The sequence below is a fragment of the Ammodytes marinus genome (genome assembly GCF_949987685.1).
Source record: "Ammodytes marinus genome assembly, chromosome: 9".
Classification (NCBI taxonomy): domain Eukaryota; kingdom Metazoa; phylum Chordata; class Actinopteri; order Uranoscopiformes; family Ammodytidae; genus Ammodytes; species Ammodytes marinus.
The window spans coordinates 6,350,610-6,378,156 of record NC_137213.1 but is presented as its reverse complement, the minus strand read 5'-3'; the positions used below and the strand labels follow the sequence as shown (position 1 = coordinate 6,378,156).

The 27,547-nt window shown below is 41.5% G+C and overlaps 1 protein-coding gene across 1 annotated transcript in view; it reads right to left on the bottom strand.

Moving 5' to 3' along the window:
• brinp2 (bone morphogenetic protein/retinoic acid inducible neural-specific 2) overlaps positions 1–24,904 on the bottom strand; it is a 223,717-nt gene extending 198,813 nt beyond the window's left edge. The window contains exon 1 of the mRNA XM_080033521.1: positions 24,201–24,904. The gene's annotated coding sequence lies outside the window, so the exon portion shown is untranslated. The remainder of the gene's footprint in view (positions 1–24,200) is intronic.
• Positions 24,905–27,547: the final 2,643 nt, after the last annotated feature.

Sequence of the window (27,547 nt, the reverse complement as noted above, 5' to 3'; positions counted from 1 at the left end):
CATAGTGAAGTTTGTTGTTTAGCCTATACTGTTAATATCAGGATATCTGGTGTTAAGAATGCATGAAACTCTACAATGTTGGGAAATGCTACATACCATTAACTTGTTATATTATCAACATATTTAATAAATGTACATAAAGAGATGGGCCAGGGTTGGCATACTCGGGGGGAGAGAGAGAGAGAGAGAGAGAGAGAGAGAGAGAGAGAGGGAAACAGATGGAGGGAAGAGGTGAGAGGGCAAAAATTGTTGAAAAGTGTAAAGGTGACTGACAAGGAGAGAGAAAAAATGAAAAGGGGATTAGGGAAGCTGCTTCTAGCTGGGTGGGTTTTTTTTAAAGTTTTATAATGAAATAAATGATAAGAGTTCCATTTAATATATTATAATAAAATGAAGGTCCAGTCTGAATTATGATTACAATACTTAAAAAAAACAGATTTGTTATTACTTTCCTGCTTTTTATGTGTTTGATGGCAAACACTAGCTTGGCACCCATAGTCACAGGGCTACTTGTGAGCTATATTGCTATAGCTTGCCAACTTATTACGTATGGGGCAGCAGCCCCCTGAAAGTCAACTAATCAGTCGGAACCCTTGCAATCCAAGTAGATACTTTTAGCTTTCGTGTAAACCTAAGCACACAATGACAACAAATGTCTTTTCACCACAGCAACATATGGAGCTTAAATGGACGATGTAGCGGATGGATGAATACTTAGCATTGACATAAATCTCATCCACAATAAAAAAGGCTTTTTACATTGGATGATGCACTCACTGGGCAATACATCATTACAGACATCATGCTGTGGAACCTGTTATGGACACTATTCTGAGCGATGGCATATTTAGCCAATAAAAAACATATTTTATGCCTGACATAGTGATATTTATTCTGAGACGTATGGCTGGGGAGTGCGTTGATGTTGCCACATAGCTGCGTCATGTCATATTTCAACCGGAATGTTGCTGTTGCGAGGATCCTAATATAACATTTCCATCATACAGCACGTGTTTGAAAGCCTCATTCCGCAGTATGCTACGGGAATACAGTAGGTACACTGAGACATTGGTGCAACACAGCCTATTAAAGCCTCCTTAACTCTTTTTACTCTCTCCCTTTTTTTAAGGTGATCACATCATGGGAACATTTTAGAAATATAATACATCGGAAAAAGATGTAATCCACTTGTTGGACTTTAAAAAATTAGTAAAAAAAAACATAATTTTTTAAACTATGGAACTGTATCTAGATTGTTTTTAGCCTTTGCCTTTCATTTCTTGAACATGTTTTGGACCAATCCGTTAACACTTTTATCCTCATTGTGTTGAACCTGATCTTGCACCACAGTTTCATAAACTCGTTTTGTGTATTTCCACATACACTCTAATGGATTATTTCATTAACCTGTTGTGCATCTCTCACAACTTATCTGTGAAAGAAACCAGGCATCGTGTCCAATTTGGTCACATTATACAACTGGCATGTTTGCGGAAGTAAGTGGATAAAAGTTGTGTATTTTCCTCGGTCGTCAGATCAAGAAAAGTCTCTCAGAAAGTAATGGCATCAACTGGTTAAAGATACAATGTCACACTTCTGTTTGGAGCCAGCATTTGAAGCAAACAGCCTATTGTTGCAAGTTGTCAAACAGAGTTAGTGATTAAATATTTCAATGGCTGAATTTACAGTAGTTCCTACATTACATTACATTCAGCTGACACGTGTGCACTCAACCATGAAGGTACAGAATAGGCAAGAATAAGGAAAGCACATGAGCTTCAAATAAGCCAAACTACAAAGTGCCAGGTGTAGGTGTTACATGTTAACACATGTTGTTTTTCTTCTTTCTTTTTAATAACCATCATCTTCTTGCTAAGGAAAACAAAAAATTGTGCAAAGAAAGATCCAACACAGGGAAGAGAGGCTAGAAGATAGTTCCAGGCTATACTGATATGAGGTGAGGAACAGTTCATTTAGCTGCCTCTACTACTTCCCATTGTAAATGTTCAGTAAGTTGGTTGAGCTAACCTGCTCTACTGCTTTTCAAATTGACCATTTTCAGGCAAATCGTACTATTTAATTAATCCTGTTTGAAGTTGCTGGAGCTCAGAGAGCGTTCAGCAGGAACAATAGAGGGATGTATGGAATTGGCCTCATATGTTTCCGGGATCAAGCAATGCAAAAAAAAAGTACGATATGGATGAAGGCTTAAGTGAGTCATTTTTACAATGGCTAATGCTGGAATTGCAGTAAAATCGTAAATGTTCTCTGCTAGCACCATTCAAGCATGAGGAGATGCATTTTGAAATGGCTTTTTACACGTTTGAAAACATGTCAAAATGTCCATTATTCAACGTTGCCTGAATTCATTACATTGCTTTTGGAGTCTCTTGAATATGCAGTAGTACTACAAAATATGCCTGTGGCGCCACAAGCCACACTTACTCTTTTAAGATGGTGACGTGGGTGCGTAGGCAAACCTGCAATGTAAAAAGACCCAAAATGCAGCATGTTTGGAAGGTATCCATCCATCTTGGAGATTTGTCAAAAGAAAAGCAGTATAGCAAACCTCATTTCTGAGAATATTTTGGGCACAGAGTATTTATTCATAATGTATTTGTTTGTTGTTCTGGAATGTCACACAGACACGCTTACTGTATGTGATTTGGTAAGGATCTTGCATATGTTACTAGATATATGGGAAACGGAATGAAGGGGGGATTTAGACATGTGTTAGGGGGTGACGGGTTAGCTTTTTGCAGCTACTCAATAATGCACACTCCATTAAGACTGCAACCCATGTGATTGGTGAGCGTGGGCCACTTTTGTTTCCATTCCTATAATAATTTTTTGTTTCCAATTCAATTTGGGTGGAGGAAGGCACTGCAGTCTTCTACAGTTCAGTAACACACACATCCAGCAAAGCCAATTACACTGCAAATCTGCTCATTGCCATCACCGCTCTCTATCACTGGGATGAAAGACATAAACACAGGCGACCGCACAGCAATAATTCTTCCCCTTTCAGTAATGAAAAAAAAGGAAAGTCCCCAGGATATAACTCTGAGCTTTTAATAATCCCCTGATGTAATTATGGAAGAACATACTTAGGACACCTTCGCTCCACTGTACATCATAAGTTAATTAAAATCATCTAAACACAGTTATTTTGGCTAATATAATTATACAACACAATGCAGCCTGATGTACAGCCATACAGCGCAATGCATTGGCCTAATGATGTTGCAGTGTTGCTACCGCTGGGGGGATTGTGGTGCTGACTTACATTTTAAAAACCTACATAGACTGCTTTTGACTTCTAGTTTTAAATGAGGTTCTATCATATTAAAGGTCACATATTATGCTAATTTTCAGGTTCAACATTTAAATGTTGGGGTTCTTCTAGAAATTGTCTTCATTGTGTAGTTTCCAAAACAACTTTGTATTTATCACAGTGCCATTGCTGATCTCCTCGTTTCAGGCTCCGTCTGAAACACTCCGTTTTAGACCCTGTCTATATAAGCCCCGCCTTCCAAAAAGACCAGTCTGCTCTGATTGGGCCTGAATGCCACTGCTGGTTTTAATCTAACTGCCAGTGTATTTGGCGGTGTGTCTTATCATGGGTGGAGGTGGTTCTAAGTGAGGTTGTGAGGTTGGGGGGTGGGGGGGGGGGGGGGGAATCCGACAGTGGAGAAAATAAGAGAGGGTTGTTTTTTCTCGTACTTTGGGATTCTCTAGTCAAACCAGGGGCCAATATGAATGTTGAAAAACCATGAAAAAGAGCATTTTGCATAATAGGTGACCTTTAAATGTACTACACAAAAACCGCATCAAAACTGAGCTACAATTGAATCGTATTGAAACTGCTTTGAATCACGTTGTATCCAATCTTTGTAAAAAAAAATATAATATATTTGATTCTATTTGAGGTGCACTGCTCAAAGATCACTCGTCATTCAAATCTTTTAATCGAATGTGATTCCTTCCCATTATGGTTTCCCATTGATAAAAATTAAGTGTGTTTTTAAGTGGCTTTATTTCCCCTGTGTGCAACCAATCCACAATGTACTCCACCCGTTCCTCTGTGGCTGCTTTCAGAAACATTAAATGCATCACCTCTAGTGCAGCAGAGTGTTAACAACAAGCTTAGAGGTCCAATCGCTTTTCTCGGTTTTATCGATAGGCAATAGAGAGACACTCAGGTAGAAGGAATAACCGCAGCAACCAAACAAGATCTCAGCATGACATTGAAGACACCTTATGGTGAATTGTTCAGGGTAAACAAGTCCATATGTCATCAACGGCCAATTATAGAAGCTCCCATCTCCTCTTGTGCTTTTCAGCCCTGCAGCTTAACGCCTTTAACAAACAAAGCATAGCTCATCGTTCATCATTCACACTATATTGAGTTCTCAGAAACGATCCTGCCCGGAGACGAACCCATGATTGACCCCAGAGGGATAAAATTACATCTCAATATGGAAGAAAAGAGTACCCGCCTGATGCAGTCCATGAATCGGACAAGCAGGCATACGTTTCCCATCAATCAAAGTTTGTGGTCCTCGTTAAAAAACTACCTGTGTGTGTGTGTGTGTGTGTGTGTGTGTGTGTGTGTGCGTGCTGCATTTGTGTCGTCAGGGGGCCCATTGTTCAGTCCATTGGTCATATTACTCACCACTTTAAATCACCTCATCAACTTTTATACCTTCTGTGAGTTGATACACCCATCAGGCCGGTCAAGGAGACTCACACTCACACACACACACACACACACACACACACACACACACACACACACACACACACACACACACACACACACACACACACACACACACACACGATGTGCTCATTACTTCGGTCAAGAAGACGCACACACCTTCACCACAAGACTGCAACAATCTCTCCTGATCCCTTAAGCACCCTCAATATGTTGGCATATATGTCTTCATGTCTGTTGAGGACACACGTGTGCTATTGACACACGTCTATGCAATCCCTATGTTGGAGCAATTGATCAATATGTTATCCCTGATGGCAACGGTCCCCCCAAAAAAAGGTCCCCGGAACCTCAGCCGGACATTGGGAGAGAGGGCAGGTAATGACGCACATCCATCTTGAAGTGCAGGGGGCAAAATGTGGAGACACATGTCCGTTGGGGTCTATGATACGTTGTGATGTGGTGTGAAGAAAAGGCTGCTGCTCCAATTGTTTTTTACCTCCACAGACCAGATGTGCCCAATTTTTTGGGAGTATGTTCTCACTGCACAGTGTTGCTCACACATTCTCAGTGTAGAATTGCAAAGTGTAATGCTGTCAGGTATGCTGTTTAGTTTATTGTTTAATGGATACATAGTTGTCATTGACATCATTGATTGTAATGATATTGATATAATTAATAATAATAATAATAATAATTGCTTGGATTTATATAGCGCCTTTCATGATACTCAAAGCGCTTTACAGGGTTCCAGACAATTCGTTCACACACAGTCATACCGGTGGTGGTAAACTACTAGTAGCCACAACTGCCCTGGGGCAGACTGACAGAAGCGAGGCTGCCATTCAGCGCCATCGGCCCCTCCGACCACCACCTCAAACATACAGCAGTCATACACATTCACACGAGGCAAGGTGGGTGAAGTGTCTTGCCCAGGGACACAACGACCATGACACAAGTGGCTGGGCTGGGATCGAACCGCCAACCCTAGGATCATTGGCCAACCAGCTTAACCACCTGAGCCACAGTCGTCTTGTCATTGTCGATAAAAGCAATATATATTAATCAGGGCTGTACAGTGCGACAGTTTTGATCGCATTTGCCACTGAAATTGATCACGTGCGATGATGAATACAATTCCTCTCGCACGAGTGCTAATGAGGAGAGGCTGTCTTTGAAACACAGAGGAGTGATGCACAACACTGCTTAGAGGGCTCTACATTAACACTCGCCAAATGCGGGTGAATGTAGTCTTAGGCGAGTAAGTTATTAAGTCTACCCTCCACTTTGGCTGGTGAAAGATGTGTGCTCGGGATCTGTGCTCGGCGATTATAGCGTCTAACTTCACCAACGGTAAAAACCGGAAGGACACGGCTCTTAACGCAGTTAAGTTAGCGCGTGTGGAAACGGAACATTTCCTGTGCCCCTTCACAATAAAAGCCTTTTACTAGCCAAATGCGAGTTGACTTTTATTTTGAAGCAGGTAAGAACAGGAAGTTAGCGCTTCACAGCCCTGCAGTGCGCTAGCAAGAAAATCAACTGCTTCAGCTGCAGAGAGCAGTCAACAGTAGTCTATTTAAACAAAGTTTGACACAACCTATTTAACTTGGCCTAAATTGTATAAATATGTTTACTAATTTATTTAATAGGCTATTATGTTCAATGTTTTAAAGTTTGGTTTTCATTAAAAGAATGAAATGTTCTAAAAATGTTTGTTATTATTAGCCTACTATAATAATTATATTTTTATTTAAAAAATATATAGATATAGACATTATTTTTATAGTTCTATTGGGGGAAATAATTCTGAATCAGCAAACAAATTGCCATTGGCAGGTTAGACTCTTTTGTCTAAATTCCAATCAGTGCACCCCTATTCATTCTTCTATAATTATTACTGCACACACTAGGATATTCATTGAGAATCTCAAATAAAACCAAGATGACATGCTCAAAGGTAAGTAGAGCGAAATGCAAGGGTTAGGGTCATGCAAATTTTCGATCATACTTTGTGTGCTACCAAATTTATTTTTGTGCTACTGAATTTTTTTGCTTGCTAGCACCAGTGCTACGACTTTAAAAAATAAGCGTACAGCCCTGTTAATGTTTATTTTTTTACCCCTTACATCTCCTTCCACCCATCCACCATTACAAGAAACTACCTCCTCTGGTCCCATTATATTGTTCTCCGTCCTGTGTGTCCCCAATGCTGGTTCTGAGTGGACTACTGTAGAGTAGCGACATAACCATCACAGGAAAAATATAGTGTTTATTGAAGCGATAAGGACAGTAAGAGTGTGAACTGTGAAGTGCAGAACAAATGGCAACTCTTTCTGACCACATCTTCTATTTGCTGCCTGTGTTGGTGTTGGATCTGTAATTGGGTCTCTGTCTTAAGTCTACAGCACTTTAGAATGGGTCTACTTATTTGACTGTGCTCTGGTGACTTTCTGTAGAAAAAGTGTTCATCCAAAGCATTTTCACATAGATTTAGAGGGTTGATTAAGCAGTTTTTTTGTTGTTGCAATCAACACTGCAGCTTTCCAATTTGAAAAACAGAAACAAACAATATCTGAAATGTTGCACCCCCAGATTTACTGTTTTCCAAATTTACATTTTAATTCAAAAACAATTAGATTATGCCCAATGTTTTTGCAGTTCAAGGATTTAGTGAAAAAAATTGTATGGATCTTCGTCCTGTTTTGTATTGTGATGCGGCATTAAAGCAAATTGTGTTTTAAACCATGTGATTTGGTCCAAAATGTCTAACCCCCTTCTTGTCTAGTTTTGTAAAGCAAAATAGCAAATATTCTGTTTTCCCATTTTAAAATTCAACAGGTGTTTTGTAAAATAATAACTTTGATGAAGTTTAAAATGTCAAAATCAATACAGAAATTGGTTCATGTTAAAAGTCTAGACACTGCCAAAGGTTGTTTCACATATTCAATGAACTAACTAAACAATTTTTTCCTCTAATGACACTTTCTCTCTCAACTGCCGTCACCAATTATTCATTTTAATCAGCTTACCCGTGCAGTCCGGCTTTTCCCAAGAATTTCACAGATTGACTTATCACAATGTCCGCCCTCTAATATGGCTAGTCATAATTGGATTTACAAAGACAGAACATTTTGAATTTTAGCAAGAATGAATAGATTGGGCATCTCTTATAGTTATTTCCCTGATCACTCACATAGTGATGCTTCCATCTAAGTTAAGCACAGTTGAAATGTAATGTTCAACAGGTAATAAGTAATATAACAGACTATTGGTGTTATTTCTTCAATGTCAGAGTTTATTTGTTGAATCAGACTTATGACTACAAAATGAAACACTGCATCAGAACTACAGTAGATGTCTTTTGGGGTATCGGGAGTGTGGATAGAATGTGTGTGTAGCAGCTGACAACTTTGTTTAGAACTGCTCCCTCGTTTCCAATTACGTGTAGGAAACGTTACAAGGCATAGGAGACATCACGAGATGGTCACGCTTGGCTCCACTGTGTTGTGAAGCTGGGGCCGTGGTGGGAATATTAATCTGTGAGGAACATTTTAATTTTCCCACCATTGGTTTCCGGAGATTTTAATTAAGCCTAAGCCATTAATCTCCATTTTTCCCCCCTTTCCTCTGCTGTCCCTCTTTACACTCTGTGAGCTCAGTCAGTGTGCAGCGTGAAAACCAGCACACAAGATGGTATGCAAACAGAGTCTTTGGCGCATTGGTTTCTGTACACATATGTGATGCGGTGTTAATAACATGGGTGGTTTGGTTTCATTGCAGTAAATATCATGCACTATTCTGAGCTGCTAATGCTTACACGATCAAACATAGAGGTTTATAATGTTGCAAAGCTGGACTGGGAAGGGAGTGAATGAACGGATTATGAATGGATGTATAAGTGGTGGGATGGGTGATGGCATTCTTAGGACACACATCTATTATGATACAGTAATATAAGGGATTGGGTTTCAGAAGCCTGTGGAATAGATGCTTGAAAAACCTTATTCACATCTATAATCTTTCATAAATAAAACCACGATAGCAGAATAGAATGGCTGAATGTATGATGGTCAGTGGTTCTACCACTTGGGTCCAAATCTCAACAACTGTTCCATGATAGCCATCATATTTAACCAGGGATGGAGGGAAAGATACACCCATCTCATACTGTAGCTCAGTTTACCCAATGTGAAGCAGTTTTGAACTTTTTCACCTGGAAAAAAACGCTATCAGTTAATCTCAGTAAGAGCGTCTAAACTGCAGCTTGTTCTATATTTCTCTTGCGAGTTCTACTGGATGAATGTTCATCAAACAGTAATTCAATTTGCATTCTGCTGCTTTTTACACAAAAGGTCACATAGTGTTCTTACAACCCCCGTCACTCTTCAGAACAATACCTGAACCACTGCTCATGAATAATGCATGTTTCGAATGGTCCGACCAACCGAGCAATTGGCGCGCTGATATCTTTCCAATTATCTCACAGGCTGTAATTCTCCCCGTGCTGCAGTTGTGGCTGGAAGTTATTAAAAATCTCCAGGGGGGGAGAGGGGTTGATTCACTGGCTTTATTTTCTCATTCTGGGAGCCCTGCAACAGGGTTTAATATGATATTGCTCTCAATTGTTGGGGAGCAAGTCTTCTCTCTCATAAAAAATCAATACCTTTTTTTTTTCTCTAGCCACGCTCTTAATTCCGGCTGCCTTCTCCTCCGTTCCATCGGCCACCTTTTTCTGATTCAGAAGACAAGGGCAGCGGAGTAGTCTCCATTGCGCTCCGATGGAGACTCTCCCTCGACAAGTGCAATCAGTGTTCCAGCGACCCTCCACCTGATCTGACCCTTCCTATCTGCTCTTGAGTGAGTAATGGGCTCCAGCCTGAGTTCTCTGGTGACCCCCCGAGGCCCTAAAGCCCTCCATTTTCTTTATTTCTGTGGCCAATTAAAAAAGTAGCGACAGTGTTGAGAGGGGGCCCCCTGCTGGTATGGGTGATTGGACGGGCCCCTAGCCTTTTTCTCCCGGCCCCGCAGTGTGAGTGTGTCGGGGGGCTCGTCCGGGATCCTTTGATCTAAGCCGGCTTTCCGTGTCCAATCATTTTATCAGCAAGCGGTGGGGTCCTTTTTGACCGAGGCAATCAAGAAATTCCACTTTTATCTGCCACTGATATCAAAGGGAGCTTTGCCGTTAAACATTAAATGGTGATTTTGAGATGACCCCGGGATAGCCTGATGCCCCGCTAGACTGCCATGATTTATTGTGTATGTGTGTGAGCGAGATAGAGAGAACCAGAGATCGTAGTGCAATCACAAAGAGGAAAACACACCCAGGCACACTGCTGCGCCGGCTAGATTAGTTTGTCATTTTACAGCATTTTGAGGGTATTTTAGATTGCAACCACCCCAGCCCCTCCCCCCCTCAATATGTCGAGCAGTGCAACGGTAAGTATTGGAAAAGTACAATGTCTTCAGATCCATTAGAGGGGAGAGCACTCTGTTCCTGGCATGTCTTTCCAAAGTCCTTGGACACTTCACTTCTCCTCTGAGAAATAGAATGAGATGAAACAGTCCTGGATCATTTCCTGATTAAAAAGATGCTTCAGTAGGAGAAGGAAGGTAAAGTAAAGAGGGAAGGTGTGCCACCATCTGTATTCTCATGTTATCCATGCATATCTTGAAAAACAAAAGACAAAAATATTGAATAAAAGGTGTTGAAACCTGGCCCTTTTCATGTTCATCTGAGGCTGCAAACTACCAAATAATTTAAATTTCCCAAACTTTATCAGTGCTTACTTCATAGGCACTATTCACAGAAAATAGTGAACAGTGACCATCATAATGTTAGTCTGAGGTGTTTCTTTTCTTTGAATTCCTTGTTTTATCTGACTCTTCGAAAACCCATAGATATTCACTTTGCTTTTATACAATGCAAAGGAAAGCAGCAAAACCTCTTAACTGAATTTAATTTTTACCTGTGAATGCAGAAATTCATTGCATTGTGGGAGAGGTAAAGGATTTGGACATTCTAAGGTCCCCAGCAGGGATGACATAGGCGACATTATGGTAAAATTGTCGATGTCTCAAACCACAAAGCTACCAGATAACGGGTTTCCATAACCTGTATGAACATGATGCTGCTTCTAATGCGCTTTACTATGAATTTGCCTTATACAGACACTGCTTGGCAGTGTTAAAAAGTGGTTTTTCAACTTTGTACAGGTTTACCGTCCACAACATTCTTATTTGTATGGCATCTAAGACAGTTTGTTGTTGTATTTATACCTATGTCCCAGCTGTACAGGAGTCTTGCTGTAATATAAAGTCCCCTGCGGGCACCTATGATGCTCAGTGACACGGTGAAACCTCTCAGGAAATTGTGTGGTGGCCTTTATGGAACCAATCCTCTGGACAGACATATCTACTGGGAACTCTCTTACTCACAAGGTTATGAGTGGGATCAACTTAAGTTGACAACGTTTTAATAGAGGGATTAGATTTGAAGTTAGTCAAAGTTTTGCTATGTTGTATTGTATTACTGTTGGGTTTTGTGTTGATTTGAGTGTGTTTTCCTGTTGAGACTTTTTCCAAAAACAAGAAAATATTTTGAATCCTAAAATGAAAACTATTTAGATACATTTAGATTAAAGATAGAATACAACTGGGATTTAAATCCTACATCGGGCCCACAGGGGAAAAATATATTCCATTATACAGACACAATAGAAAAGCACATTGTGTCCCCTTCAAGAGAACCAAGCCAAGAGCTTCATCAATTCATGTCACTGAGAGCCTGCATCACTAATACATGTAACCCAACTCTCTTCTTTCATCACATCGTCTAACAGGGGATACATGACCTCTCTATCCATCACAATGAATTTACGCCTATAGCACGCACGCACGCACACACACACACACACACACACACACACACACACACACACACACACACACACACACACACACACACACACACACACACACACACACACACACACACACACACACACACACACACACACACACACACACACACACACACACACACACACACACACACACACACACACACACACACACACACACACACACACACACACACACACACACAGGGTCCCCACTGAGCCCCACACATGTATTAGGTAACAACTACATACAGCAAAGTGCACACAAGCAGACATACATGAGCATGTATAAGCTCCATTAACTGTCACTGCCGGCTTACATATGTAAACACTTCTACACAAACCTAAGCATTTTGCAGAGAAACACACACATTTACACAATTGTACACACACCAAAACATGTCATCTACATCGCCTTGGATTACCAGTGTCTCCATCATCTCCCTGCATGCTCGGCTCTCTCTCTCGCTCTCCCTGTCAATAGCAGCAAATCCCCTCACAGCTTTTTTAATCAGTTGGGTGCCTATTGAAGCTTAGCTAATGAATGCACCAGGATAATATCATCTCAATAATCTCTATGCAAGCCTCTAATTGAACCAGATGCTTAGTATGATGTATGGCTTCGTTAGCGGACTGATGTCTTCTTCTTTTGATGTGATGTTGATAGTGACCTTGACTGGCTTAGTGCGTCACTGTAGAGGCAAAATGTTCAATCCTGTCTAGAGCTATTCAGTGGAGCTGGCACGGCGCGACTGACTTGGGATCAGTGTAGCCGCCAAGTTGAAAGTGACGCTTCAAACTTGGACGGAATTATGATACTCCAAGGGAAAGGAAAGTAGTAATAAAAGATGTCTTGGTGTAGTGGGTCCATCATGCTGTCTTAAATACAGTGGTGGCATTGAGCAGATAATGTGATTAAACTGGATTTGCCCAAAGGCTTTTTTTGACCTTCTATATCCTATAATTAAATTAGATGTAATCAACCCAGCACAACCTCGATGTAGGAATTGGGAAAATGTAGAAACCTGGATGACATTATACTATATAAAAAATATTTTCTAATTTTCACCTATATTGGGAGCAATTTGGGGTTCAGTTCCCAGGGGCCTTGCTGTCAACTATCAATTATTTATTTGGTTTGAAAACCTGTAAAAAAAATAAAAGCTAAAAAAAAGTATAATCTGCATTTGTAATATAACTTGTTAGGGCAGCCTCTATATTGCCTGAGAGGCAAAACCTAGGGCAAAAGTATCACCCACTCAGTGCTTTTATGAAGGCATAATATTACTGTGGCTCACGATAAGGGATAATGAATTGTAAAAAGTGTTTCAGATTAATTGGCTGCCAAACCGCTGATTGATTTATGCCAGCACTGCTTGACCCACGAAAAACTGTGATATAAAGAGTAAAGTAAACTGCATGTCAATCACTCTGCCATAAAAAAACCTCATGTCTCACGTTTCCTTAATATTCCCCATCCTACCTCGGGCTGGGCTGGGCTATGCTGTCCTGAAGCTGCCCTCAGCTGTTTTCAGCTGCACTGATCTCAAGTATCAGCCTGCGTTTCTTCCCCTTAACTGCTTTATTATTTATGAAAAGATTGGTTGATATCAAAAGCCTATTTTACTTTTTCAGCCTTTAAAAAAGGTAGCACAAATACACACACACACACACACACACACACACACACACACACACACACACACACACACACACACACACACACACACACACACTTCCTTAAGGGAAGGTGTCTTCACAACAGCCATCCCTCAGAACGCAAATCCACTTCCACTTTGTCAAATGTAAAGTCAGATTCACATGAGTTGCATGAGATTTGATTTCAGATTCTCGATACTGCACACAAAAGAAAGTTGAAAGACACACATTGGAGAAGTCAGCCAAAATGGGGAGAAGAAAGGGTGCAGGGTTTGTTATTAGCCTGCATTTTGGAAAGTCTTCTCATGAATTAAATATGTAATCAGAAACTGAGCCAGACACAATTCGCCAAAAAAAACAAGCCAATAGAAAAGAGAAAGATGTATAAATTACCATTATTAGAGGCACGCTTTATTTGGAACTCATTTCCCTTCCTTTCACTTGGAAAACTTTCAGTTAGTTAAGTATCACATTTCCCTGTGTCAACAAAAGCAAGACTGCAATTGCTACTGTTGCTGATATTCAGTTTTCAACAGGGATTAGAATTAACACACAGTCCCTGTTGTACCGTGCGCAAACTCCCTCCCGCACTTGTTCATAAAATCAATGCCATCCACAGAAAGCCAAACAGATGCTTTTTAGCATTTCATTTAATCATTTGGATACAGAGAAATGTTATTGTAAAGCTGCACTAAGCTTGGATGTAAAATATGTACTTGACGTTTCTGTATCAGGGTGTGTGCCTGCGTACCATGCCAAAAATAAAAGGTGTTTAGACTGGAACAATGGAAACACCCCTTTATGACCTCCACCCCCGCAAGAAACTAACCCTAGGTACCAAATCCCATCGTTACTAAACCATGCTGGTCTACCTACTGCAACTAGTGGCAGAAGAACTCCAAGACAAGCTGACAAATATGGAGAAAATATATGTTATATTATCCACAGGTCCAAAGACAGGTTGGAACACAGGTTTTCATAGAAATGTGGAGGTGGAGAAAAAGACAGAGGGTCATTATTTCTTCTACTTTGGGGATTTTCAGTAGTACATATTAATAATAAAAAAAACACAAACAAGTGCCGTTGTATAAAATATGACTTTTAATCATAATATTTTTTTTTACCTTCTGTTATGGATAATAATTCTCAGAAACCTGTTTCCCTTCACAGATAGACAGCTAAGAGAAACACTCAGTGATGATGGTTACAGGTAGTGGATGACCTCTGTTCACTAATGGCCATTATGGCTAACATTTGAGCAAAATAAGGCCTATGTACACCAGTTGGAGGTCGTTATCCAATTGCAATGCTTTTTCAACAAAAATAAACCATGGAGCTGTGGTGCTGCACTTGTAACGTTTTTTTTTAGGTGAACTATGTAACGATTTTGCATACAAACTTCACAAAATGACCTAAACAATGTTGCTTCCTCAACATTTCGGCGTAAACCTTAGACTGGTTAAAAACAGGGAGAATTCACTCCTCAACCGCGGCAGAAGAAAAGAAAGAAGTAGTAGCTTCAGAGCTTTATATTGCTGTATTGTATTGCTTTGTTCCACAGTGATGAAGCGCGATAATGCCTTGCCCTCCGCTGCATATACTCTCGCCGAAGCTGTTCCCATGATCCATGACCTCATCTATTGGTCATCATTATTGGTGAGACCCAGTGCTTTTGAACGTTCAACTCCACTGATGCGCCCCCTTAGCAGTGGAATAGTACATATTGTGCGTTTAATGTCCAATGAAGGAAAAAAGTAAGCGCTTAAAAACACTCTGTAGAACTATAAAGTTGAATCTTAACTTGATGCAGCCGCCTGATAGGGTATTTTTAATAAGTGTACTCGGGCTGTTCCACTTCAGTCCACTTTGAAGCAAACCCATTCGATCTGAGGGGAATAAGGTTGTGTTTAGCTGCAAAAAATGTATTCCGGGGGCTATCAAGTATCTTACTGAATGTGAGAGACAAGGTTAAAGCAGCCCTGTTTGACTAGGATGCAAAATGATCTACCCTCCGTGTATGATATAAAACAGCATGATTTATAAAGTATGTGTGACCTTACTCTCTACACCCCTTTATCCTCCTTTCAAAACTCTCTCCAAAGAGGAGGCGAATGAATGCTTGTGTAAGTACTGAGTGGGCACATGAATGCCGTTAAAGTGGGTCAGGGAAGTACAATTGGTAAATTTCTGCAGTATTAACCTTTTTGGCTAAAGGCAGGTTGGTTCTGTGTGTGTGTGTGTGTGTGTGTGTGTGTGTGTGTGTGTGTGTGTGTGTGTGTGTGTGTGTGTGTGTGTGTGTGTGTGTGTGTGTGTGTGTGTGTGTGTGTGTGTGTGTGTGTGTGTGTGTGTGTGTGTGTGTGTGTGTGTGTGTGTGTGTGTGTGTGTGTGTGTGTGTGTGTGTGTGTGTGTGTGTGTGTGAGAGAGAGAGAGAGAGAGAGAGAGAGTTAAAATGTCTGGTTGTTAAATCTCCTTTAATAGGCAACAGTGAAAATCGATGGCGGAAGTTTGGACGTCAGAGCCAATCAATCATGAGGATTGATAGCTTAATACACCAGGGGATCGATGCCGCAACTCATAATCATTGTATTCCTCGCCGCTAAATGTCTTTCCCAATCATTATCGGGAAAGTGGAGGACAGGCAAAAGAGCTAAAGGTAGATGAGGAAAAAAAGGTGGGAGAAAGAGAATCGCGTGCAGTCACACAACATTGTAGTGCCGAAGAAGTCATGCATAAATGTATTGCATTAACTATGAGAAAGTTAGGTGTTCCTTAATGTTCCCTTCTTCCAGCATCTGCCAGGGACCTGGAAGTTTTAGACTCCGCAGCATCACATATGCATGAGTTTTAAAAGTAACAATGCACTCCATTTTCTTTATGCAAATTCGGGTCGATTTGGGGATCTTTTTTTTAAATTTACTCCTGACAGATACAGGAAGGAAGAAGTGCTTGCTGTAAAAAAGAGCACTGCCTAGTGCCTACAGAAAGTTTCATCAAAATAATAGACGAGGGAAAGCATTTTCTTTGTTCTATTCGTTCTGAGAGGTTTAATCAAGACAACCTGAAGCAATTGGTAAAGGGGTGAGTATGCTGCAAATGAAATGGTTGTTTGTCTCGTCAAACAGCGTATGACACTTTAGAAGTCTAAGAACACATTAGTGCAACATAATGTATGTGTTTGAGGAGAGACTGCCCACAAATGTGCACCGTTATTACCAACTTAACAATTATTGCAACTTGTCCCCCTATTATGACACTAGATACTCTTGCCCTGCTTTTGGGCGTGGCTGTTCAAACAAATATAAACACTTGGAAGGTCCAATTAAAAATCTTACAAACCAGTTTGTTTCAAGCTCACCACAGCCTTTACCATGATCTAATAAAGTATACACATCAATCTTATTAACAAAAAAACAAATAGACAGCACTGTAATTTGCTTCAGGTTACCACCACTCCCCGACTGGAAAGCCAGCACATACAGCCGGATTGGTTGTCTTTCTAAAGGTCTCAGTATGCTTCAAAACAACCAAGAAAAGGCAAATGTTTATACAGCGTTATCTTTCTAATCACTGTGTAAAGTGGGCATGATCATCAAATTGTCTTTTTAAGAAGTTTGGAGAAACTTTTTGTTGAGGGTATTCAGATGTTATCAGATCAAGGAACGCCACTGTCATCCGAGAGTGAGACGGAGGGAGAGGTGACACTCATGCCTGCATGTACACATTTCACACTCTATTGCATTATGCATTTTGATTATCGTTGACAAATCATTCCATTTTGTTTCAACTTTGTTTGGCACTTCAGTTTTTTATCATGGTTTTGAGCCGGTCATGGCAAATTGGGGGTTCGTCCGGGATTTGAACCCGGGACTTCTGGCATACTCAATCAGGATCCTGGTGCTGAGGTTGAGAGGGGCTGTTGCATCGAGGTTGTATGACAACCCCACCCCCAGAAACAAAGGTGTATTAAATTGTATCTGGATTTTATCCAGATATGGGGGTCCGGATAGGGTCATGAAAGTTGTAAAGAAAATGGACATGTATTTAATTAGAAAATGTATAAGCCTTCGCGAAATCTCACCAAACCCCCAATAATCTAAGTAGTATAATGTAACTTTGTTTTGTCTCTTAGGGTTCAGTGTTGTGGGACAGTGACTGAACTTAATGGCGCATTAGTCATTTTGTGAACATTTTGTGCTTGACCTTCCTGAGACAAGTGTCTGTAAAACAATTTCCTCAGGCTCAACTGGGGAAAAAAACGACCAACCCCTCAACTGACTTTTTTTTCAAAGAAAATCTCATTTATGAGGCGGACATTTTTTCTACGCAACTCAAAAGCTTAATCCATAACATTTTTGGTAGAGGCTTAAAAACAATCCTCGATGGATGATCAGAAAGCTGTATTTTTTTTCTCTATGCGGTGGTAAAACGGTTATTAAACACACCCAACCCACTTGTGCGAGCACACACACACACACACACACACACACACACACACACACACACACACACACACACACACACACACACACACACACACACACACACACACACACACACACACACACACACAGAAGAGACCCAACTTTCTCATCCACCCCCTGTGAAGATTGAAATGTCAGCATGGCCTTTGGTCTGGTACAAGTCCATGTTGGAGCCCAGCTTTCGGATTAATGCACATATGGGCAACAATGGAGCGTACTACACACTGCTCACTCAGGCCGATTCCCTCTCATCCCCTCCTACTACAGCTGCACTGGGATGGCATGTGGCTTCTCCTTAAGAAGAGACAAGCACTTTGATGTACAAAGACATAACGTGATGGGGTGGGGAGGGCAGAGAAAGGGAGAGAGTTTAACTGCCTTTCATGTCGCTTCCTGTCTTTCCTTAAAACAAGCCGATACGGAAACCAAGCACTTCTCCAAGGTTTGCCACTAGAGGCATGTTAGCGCTCCAGATTTGAGCAGCAGCGGTGGTGTTGGTAGTTTCACGCTATTGTTTCATCTCTTTCTTTTGCCCCTGCAGACTTGCCGTTATTAATGACTGGCAAAAAAACAAGGGAGGTATAAGAGAAATCTCAGACTGTTGGAAAAGAAGTTCAGAGAGCTAAGTAGACTAGCTCCTGGCAGCATTCGTTTATGGGTCAGCACTACTGAAAAAAGACGTTTATACTAAGTACAGCAAACTGCAGTATGTAATGTTTTGAGTTTATCAAAGACCAAGGAAAGAGTGGTGCAAAAAATAAACGATTAGTAGATTATTGAATAAGTCGATCATTATAATAATCATTGACAGCTGTTTGTGATGATGGATTAATTGTTGTAGAGATGTATGGAGCAAGGATGCCAAACTGAATGCGATTCCAGAGCATTTTCTACCGCTGGTTATATCCAGCCATTCCTTCAGATCATTTTACACCAACAATCTCCATAAATGTGTGACCATAATGAAAAATCATCCTATCCCTTCTGTATAGAGAAGTGGTGTCAAACATACGGCCCGCGAGATGATTTAATCCGGCCCGCGACTTGTAGAGCACATATTTTTGACAATTTAAAAAAAAAGTCTCTAGCCCATTCCTGTGAGGAGTTATGATTTTTTTAAGAAATAACCACAATGCTCACTCCAGCCACTAGGGGGCAGCCCCCCAAAAAAGCTAATTTTAGCAACGTGGGAAATGCCAATCTTGCTTCACCGCTATTAATGTTTCCTCCAGTGCTTTATGGCAAAGTAAAAGCCGAAAAAGAAAAAATTAAATAACATATTTTTATTTTTAGTGCTGAACAATTAATGTGCTAGCAAGGGCGTCGTGTCTGCGGCTCTTTTGTATTCAAATAAACAGTTGTTTATTTCATTAGTGCGTATTGGCATCTTTGAGCAAAAAAACGCCAAAAGTTTTGCTGCGGCGCTCCTATTCCCTTGGCCAGCAGCAGCCTTTACTAAGACATTTCCTGGGGGCTACAGAGATCCCTTGTGATCCCACTTGAGATCAGAGAGGCTGTATGTGGCCCTCGAACCAAAATGAGTTTGACACCCCTGGTATAGAGGAAATCTGGAATCTAGCACATTAAATGCGGCACTTTAATAAATTTTTCAGTGTCATGATATATGGTTCGATGAAATCTTTAATGTGATGAGTCTATAAAACATTTCTACGACAACTTGGTCTTTTGGTTCATTATGTAAGTCGAGTGATAGGGATAAGATGGATATTCTTTCAATGGGTTTTATTGTTCAGCCTTCCTTGAACCATAAAACCCATTGTTAACCAATACTGAGTGAGCGATGGGATAGTATAGCCTCCCACACACACACCATAGAAAAGCAATCTTTGCATATTTGTGAAAAACTGCCATTACACTGAGGTGGTTCCACGGCTCGACTTGAACATTACACAAACCTGTGTGCCGCTTATCTGGCAAAGGACATCTCACAATATCGAGAGTGTGGCATATTGAAAATGCCCTGCTATTATGTATCAATCATTAGAGAAAATATCTCCCGGTGTCCTTGCAGTTTGAAGGGCACAGCTCATATCATACGCCACTAGGCAATCTCTAAAGAGCATACATGCTGAGAGCCCACATTTACATTTATATACACGCATTTAGCTGATGCACTCCTCTGCTGCGACTCACAATGGGAGCAACAGCGGATCCGGCGACCGGTGTTTAGATCGGAGCAAAAAGGTCAGAGAGAGAGAGAGAGAGAGAGAGAGAGAGAGAGCTTGGATAATATTGTATGGAGAGAGTGCGAGGAAAAACGAGTAGGAGAAATAGTAGATAATAAGAGAGAGGTGAAAGTGACTTTTCTTTTGGAGTTGCTGGACAATACTGAAACGGGGATATTCCATTTTGTTTCTCACTTGATAGTACTTTCACTGGAACCACAGCTGCCTCCAGGATATTTGAGGAAATTCTGAACCCTTTAAGTTTGGTTGAAAATCCATTAAGCCTCCCATTGACAGCCCCCTTTTTTCTCTGAAGAACAAGGCTTCACCAAAACCCCAAATGATACATTCCTGTGGAAACATTTTCACAGTGAAAAAGCCAGAAATAGTGCCAAGCCAAAGCCTGTACTACTATATTACTGTGGATAATCAAACTGACATCGTTAAGGGGTCGTAGCTGGAGTTGTTAGCTACGAAATGTGTCTGTCGAGGCCCCGTCTATATCAGCTGTGGGATACTTTAGGCATATAAACTAATCCATACTAATGGATGTACTTTTGCACGTTTGTATTAACAGTACCGCAAGTACCGAGTTGGTCCACCTGAGGACCTTTTGCATGAATTCCTGACAGTCCTAGAGCAAAATGAGAAATAGTTTAATTATGATCTAATTGTATTGCTTTCCTGAGCTGAGAGAATACATACAGATGATTGGTGAATATTAGAAATTATTCCACCTGCTGTGGATATCGCCCCAAAAACTTTATGATTCTGAACCAAGACAGTTAGGGGATAAACTTACACTTTGTAAGAAGATTTGTTTAAAAGGTACAGTGTGTAGACTGTATTGGCATTTTTTTCAGAGCAGAATTGTAAGAAATGTAAAATAATATTCATAAGTATGTTTTCATCAATGTATAATCAATATAACAGTGTTCTTATATATACCTCGGACTACGTTTTTTTATATCTACACAGGAGTGGGGCACCCTCCACGCGGGCAGCCATGTTGCACCGCCATGTTTCTACAGTAGCACAAAACTTTACCAGTTTAGTGTTTCTATACATAGTGGGGAAATCCACCTGTTGGAAGACGAAGAATAAGTACTATAGAAAAAATAACTAAATACATTTTCACCTCATCGCTTGTTATTGTAGAAAGACTTGAGGCAGTGGTGAATGATGCCTTCTTTAGTGACTACTAGCTTCTTGTCCTCGGAGGCCACCGTAGCTTCTTTAAATTCTCCCAAAGGGAGCGGTTAGCATGGGAGCGTTGTAATCTAGAATCTCACACTAGATGGTGCTAAATACTCCAATATTAAACACTGTAGCGTTAACTATAAGCAATTATGAGTCTTGTTTATTATTGTCCACAAATTCAACGATAAGACCAAAACCAGCAATGTGTTAGTCCGTTCTACACTGTCATAGAACAATAGTTGTCATAAAACAATGTTTTTTTTTAAGGCTCAGTAATTTCCTAAAATGGATGTCCACTGTAGTTTTTAGCAAATGTTATTCAAACAGGAGGATATAGTACATTTTGGGGGAACTATTTTAATTGGCGTATTAATCCATATTTGGTGCTCTGGTGAGTATTTGGGCCAGAAGTAGAGTGTGCGTGTTATTCATGGTGATAAAGAAACATGTTACCCGTGAAACGTTGTGGCTCACTGATGTGATTCTAATCGCTGTTGGGCATAAAAGGAGGAATACAACAAGCTTTTGATACGCAGATTATGCATGTTAGTATTCACCCATTTTACCCTACATTTCCTACATATGTTTTTTTGTTCATTTTACACAACCTTTTGCATATTTTTGTTGACTTTGTAACTAAAGTATTTATTGTAAGTGTTACTGTATTCATTTGCCATGAAGTTAGGGTCAAAGCATTGCTTGTTTGATATAATAAAGTGAATTATTTTAAATAATTGAATAGTTTGGTTTAATGCAATCCATACGAGTGGTAAAATCTATACATTGTACAATTTTATTGCAACATAATGTATTTGCCATATAGTTGTAGGCCTACACTGTAACATATTAATTTTAAAAGGGGGGGCATGTCTTTACATCGTCTATTGTTCACTGCAGGCTCTTGTCAATTTTCTGAGAAAAATTGACCAACTAACAACACTGGGATATCTCACTTTAGGTGTGTAGCCTTGTTAACAGAAAGCCTGTGTAACAGACTGCGAGGCATGGCGTTTGAAAGACATGGGCATGTACCACACGGAGAGGGTCAAACAAAGAGGGGCCTCTTGGTTACATTAGGGGAAGATAGGATCCAGACCTTTTTTAATGGAGATGGACACAGAGAAGGATAAAAAAGGCTGCCTTTGCCTCTGCTTAGCTGCAATCGATTTGAACCATTCTTTGCACAGAGCTATCTCTGTCAGGTCTGCTAACTACTGAGGTGTAATAGTGAATCACTACAGTGCTCCTGTAATATCATGATATTGATTGCAGCCATATTGCCCGGCCCTAATCTCGTGCAGATCAAGTCCACAGAGAGGGGCTTGATATGGAAACGTTGTGTAGAGGTCCTGCTTTAGCCACACATGAAAAAACACACAATTTACTATATCAAAAAAGACAAGGCTGCTGTGTTATGCATTTTGTGTACATTTTGTAGTTTTTTAGTCTGTTGACTGACTTTTTGAGCTACTGGATTTACCTGAATTTACATATCTATCTATCTATCTATCTATCTATCTATCTATCTATCTATCTATCTATCTATCTATCTATCTATCTATCTATCTATCTATCTATCTATCTACTTACTTGAGTTTGCCCTGTGAGCTCATCCTATAATGGACATTCATCCATCACTCATCTCCGGCTTGAATGTTTGTTAGTCCCTTTCGTCGTCATTTGAGTCAAGATATATCAGCGCTGATATTCATACACACTGCCATTAAATAGCAAGCTCTGTGTTCCATGCACTCAGCTGTTCAGTGTGTACCCTACACGCTTGGGTACAACAGAGAAAATGTCCACATGTCAAATGTCAACATGCCTCCCTTCCATATAAACGTACAAATGTGGAGAGAGCTGTCAAACACACAGTACTCTTCAGGTGCGTGTGGGAGTACCACCACTGTATGTAATGATTCGACCTGGATTTTTTTTTTTACTTATTTTCATGATATGTTTGACAAGCCCACTTCCCCAGCCTGGGTCCCTGGCAGTGGCAGTGGGTCTTAAGTATAAATCGCAGGCAGCAGCAGTTTCAGCTCCCCAAAGGGTTTTTTCCTCACAGACACATACATACACATACATACAAGAGTATAGTCTCCAATACAAAGTAGCTGACAGGTAAATGTTTGTGCTTACACGGTTCAGAGAGTTACTGAGAAATTACGCGGTGCGTAGCAAACATTCAGGGTGACTGATGGGGCAACAATATCACACACACAGGCAGAGAAAGAGCGATAGAGAGTAAGAGAGCGTGCAGGAAGGTATGCATGCACTTGTTATGAGAGGCAGAACAGGCAAAAACACACTCTCTCACACACACACACACACACACACACACACACACACACACACACACACACACACACACGTTTGTGAGATGAAGCAAAGCAGAGGCTGAAGGACAAGTCAGATTCAGCACCAGTGTATAAAAATGATGTGACAGGAGTGGATGTGGTGCACACACGCACACACACACAGGAACATGCAACAACACGCTGTAAAGTTACATTGCACGAATCCAAAACAATTAAGCACTCACACACCCAAACACACACACATTCCCACTTCACGGTTAGACTCGACCCTGCAGCATTTGCACGTGTTTTAAAACCTTCAAATCACATCGAGACACATTTACACAAATAATATCCACACAGGAACATGTATTAAGAGGGTTGTTAAAGTCCCAAGAAGACCCACATGTCCCACCGCTGCGCTGATTTGCACTAGCACTCTCCTTTGCACAACATTCATTTCTGCGCCAATAAGGAACACACTGACACAAGACAGAAAAAAGAGCTCATCTCTGCTTCATCTATATTCAAATTCGCAGCTCTCCTTCCTCACTCTGTGCTGCTGATCGACCACGAGTCACGACTTAATAAACGTTGTCACACTACTGACCATGCAAAGCCAACCCGCATTTTTTAACCCGTGCGTAATTATTATGGGGAATGCACTGCGCGTAAAAATAAAAAGGCGCCTGGCACGATGTAGGCGCACAGAAAACCATAAACCATTTGTAATTCTCCCGAGATTGCAAACTCACCCAGGGTGTGAACGCAGGTCCTCCCCTTGCTGTGTTTCCGTGTATCCAGTAAAGAAAATAGATGGGGAGGACTTGAGCGGCAAAGGCGAAAAACGAACTGGTAGTGGACGGATGCCAAACGCCACCTACTTCTCTTCCTTCCTTCTCCTCTTTCGACTCTTTATCCTCCTTCACTCTTCCTCTCTTCCCCGGTCAAGGCTGAGCAGTAGTGGCTGTGATAATCCAGACATTGTGTTCTTCTTCGCACAAAAAAAAACACCGATGTAGGCTAATAATGGGTAAGACCGTTTCGCCTTAGCACACTAAAAAACAAGTTTGGAGTTTTAGATTTCTGATTTGGAATTGGAAAAACGCTGTTCAGGGCAACCTGCGTTCAGCAAAACAGTCCACACGGATCTCAACACAATCTCCGATTGAAGGTGTCGAGTTAAAATAGTGGAGGGGTTGAAATGTGCGCTGCGAAACGTTGAAAAAAGTTTGCTTTCAGAAATAATCCGTTTAGGGAGATATTTCACTTCTTCCCTACCCGGGGAAAAAAACTCCCCTCAGTTGAGATTGTAGCGCACCTGCGGCCAAAGCGGACACACACTCACAGGTATCCACAACCCCCAGCCCCCTCCTCTCTTCTCTTCTCTTCTCTCCTCTCTTCTTTCTCTCTCTGTGTGGGGCTTTTATTCCTTCGTTTTTTTTATTCTGGGGGGCCGCAGGTTCTCGGTCATCACTCACTGTGTCAAAAGCCTGGCGTTGTTTCTCCAAGTGTATAGCTGAGAGAAGGAAAGCGTCTCTTTCCCACCACCAGCGCTCTCCTCTGCTTTCCTCTTCTCTCTCTCTCTATCATGCACACGCTCTGTCCATCCTTCGTCTGTGGAAGCCCCGCCTCTTTCGGCATGCGATTGGTTGAAAAAGAGTGAGCCCTATGGAGAGAGAGAGACGGGATAGAAGGGAAGGAAGGAGAACGAAAAGAGAGATAAACCCAGATGAGAGAAGGAATAGGATGGAGATGAGCGCGCAGGGATGAAAGAGGAGTGTGTGAGCCAGAGGAAGGAGGATAAAGAAGGAGGATGAGCAAGTGTGTGTGTGTGTGTGTGTGTGTGTGTGTGTGTGTGTGTGTGTGTGTGTGTGTGTGTGTGTGTGTGTGTGTGTGTGTGTGTGTGTGTGCGCGTGCGTGCGTGCGTGCGCAGAGTGGCATAGCCACGCACATGTTTGGGGGGCAGGGGCTTGAGCAACAAAAATTGGGAACAATTGTCGGCTTTTTTCTGTCAGTGATTCTGGAGAATGCTTGTTGTTTTTGTCAAAATCTGTGAATATCTCCTCATGATCCTGTCCAGTGTGTGGACTGAAAATGTTAAAAAAAAAATCTAGTTTTACTACACAGCCTAGGTTCTATACACTGGTAGGTTGCTAGATACAGTGGGTCTCCTTTGTTTATACCTGTTTTACGAGGCGAGGCTTTGCATTAACACAATCTTTTTTTCCGGCGCACACAGTACAGACAGGTAGCGGATCGCGAGGAGATATTCACTTATTTTGACAACAACAATTCTTCAGAATAGCTGACCTTTAAACACCCTTAAAGAGGAACACTTTTGACATGCTGAATAGGCTACTTTCTAAATGGATACGGCATAGTATAGGCTACATTATTGTCTTTAAAGTTGATATAATTAAGAAAATATTTATATATTTTAATTTATTTTTTATGAAGGTGACTTTTGGACTCTTGGGGGGACAGAAGGGCAGGGGCTCCATCCACCCTTGCGTCCTATCTGTTAACGTCCCTGGTAAAGGGAGGTATTAGCCCCTTTTACACAGCCAGTGAAAGCCGGGAATATGCCGGCCTTTCGGCCCTCCGCCCTGCTGTTCAAATGCGACAGTTGCGGAACGAGGGAAGAAAGGTGCGAGAGATTGTTCCGGGAATTTTACTACCTCGGGGGGTAGTAAGATTCCCGACACAATCAGTTCCGCCTCTCTGTTTAAATGCTCCAACTTGTTGTTGCGGAACCGGGGGGCGTTTGACGTTACATAGCCTACGTTCTAAACATGCGACCATGTTAGCATTGAAGGACGTGTGTTTAACATTAATCACGACGGCCTGATGTCCCGTAAAACCGCACCTCTTTCATTCCGGAGCGCTGTGTAAAAGGAGCTACTGATGCGCCAGCAGGCCGGCGTTGCTTGGTTCTGTGTAAATAACACAGAAGCAAGCAACGCCGGCATTTTGGAGTGATGTTGTTCCGTCAATATGCCGCAATCTCTGTGTAAAAGGGGCTATAGTTTGTGCACTCTATGTGTTAAACCCAAAGTAGTCTCGCAAAGCCAGACCAAACTACAGCAAGTAGTATGGTCTGGAAGCACACCGTTTAGAGCCGTCTATTCGGGGGGGAAACTGGGCTGGCCTGTTTTTATTTCTTTAAACCAATCACAATCATCTAGGGCGGGGCTAACCCCGGGAAACAGCAGCGGTGTCGATGCAAAATAGTGCCGGGGGGGAATTTATTCTGATGGAACATCTTCACGTCCAGAGGCTGTCAGAGAAATGGCTAAATCTAACCCGCAAACGCAACAAAAAAACTATTAAAGACAAAAGGAATTCACATGTGTTGCTTTCTAACCAGCATGTCAAGACACCATACACTTTAGCCCCCGAGGAGCTCACAGGATAACTTAACCGGAATTAACTAGCCACGTAGTCACGCAGTGTTATCTCTGGTAACATTATCATCGGCGGCCCATTGTCCTGTAAATCACCAAATAAATAATCTAGCTGGTTATAAGGTCTGGTGCTCAATCCAAACCACCACGCTTCATTTTCCAGAGTTTATGAGGGTATTTCTGCCCGGGGGAAGTTGTACAATGAAGTTGGACAGCTAGGCTGGGCTAAGCTAGGCTGCGCAGCGTCCCGGACCGCCGCCACCGATATTATTATCCCAAAGTATCGCCACACTTTATTTCTGTCTACAGTAATGTGACTTCTCACACCCTGTGTGTGTGTGTGTGTGTGTGTGTGTGTGTGTGTGTGTGTGTGTGTGTGTGTGTGTGTGTGTGTGTGTGTGTGTGTGTGTGTGTGTGAGAGAGAGGGAGGGAGGGAGAGCGCTGCACAGAAGCACACAGGTTGACTGTGAGCGAATTGTTTCCTAGTTTGAGGGGGAGCTCAATACGGGAACGCCAGCAACAGGAAATGGAGGCGAAGCGTTGTTAGCCGACGCCAGCGCCAATAGACGCTGGCGGAAACGGTTCAGCCAGACTAAACCCAAAGGAACAGGACTGGCTAAAGAAAACTGAAAAAGCTTCCCTTCTCCTCTTTCTTCTTCCCCCTCTCATTCACTCTCAGTGCTTTAGCCAAAATT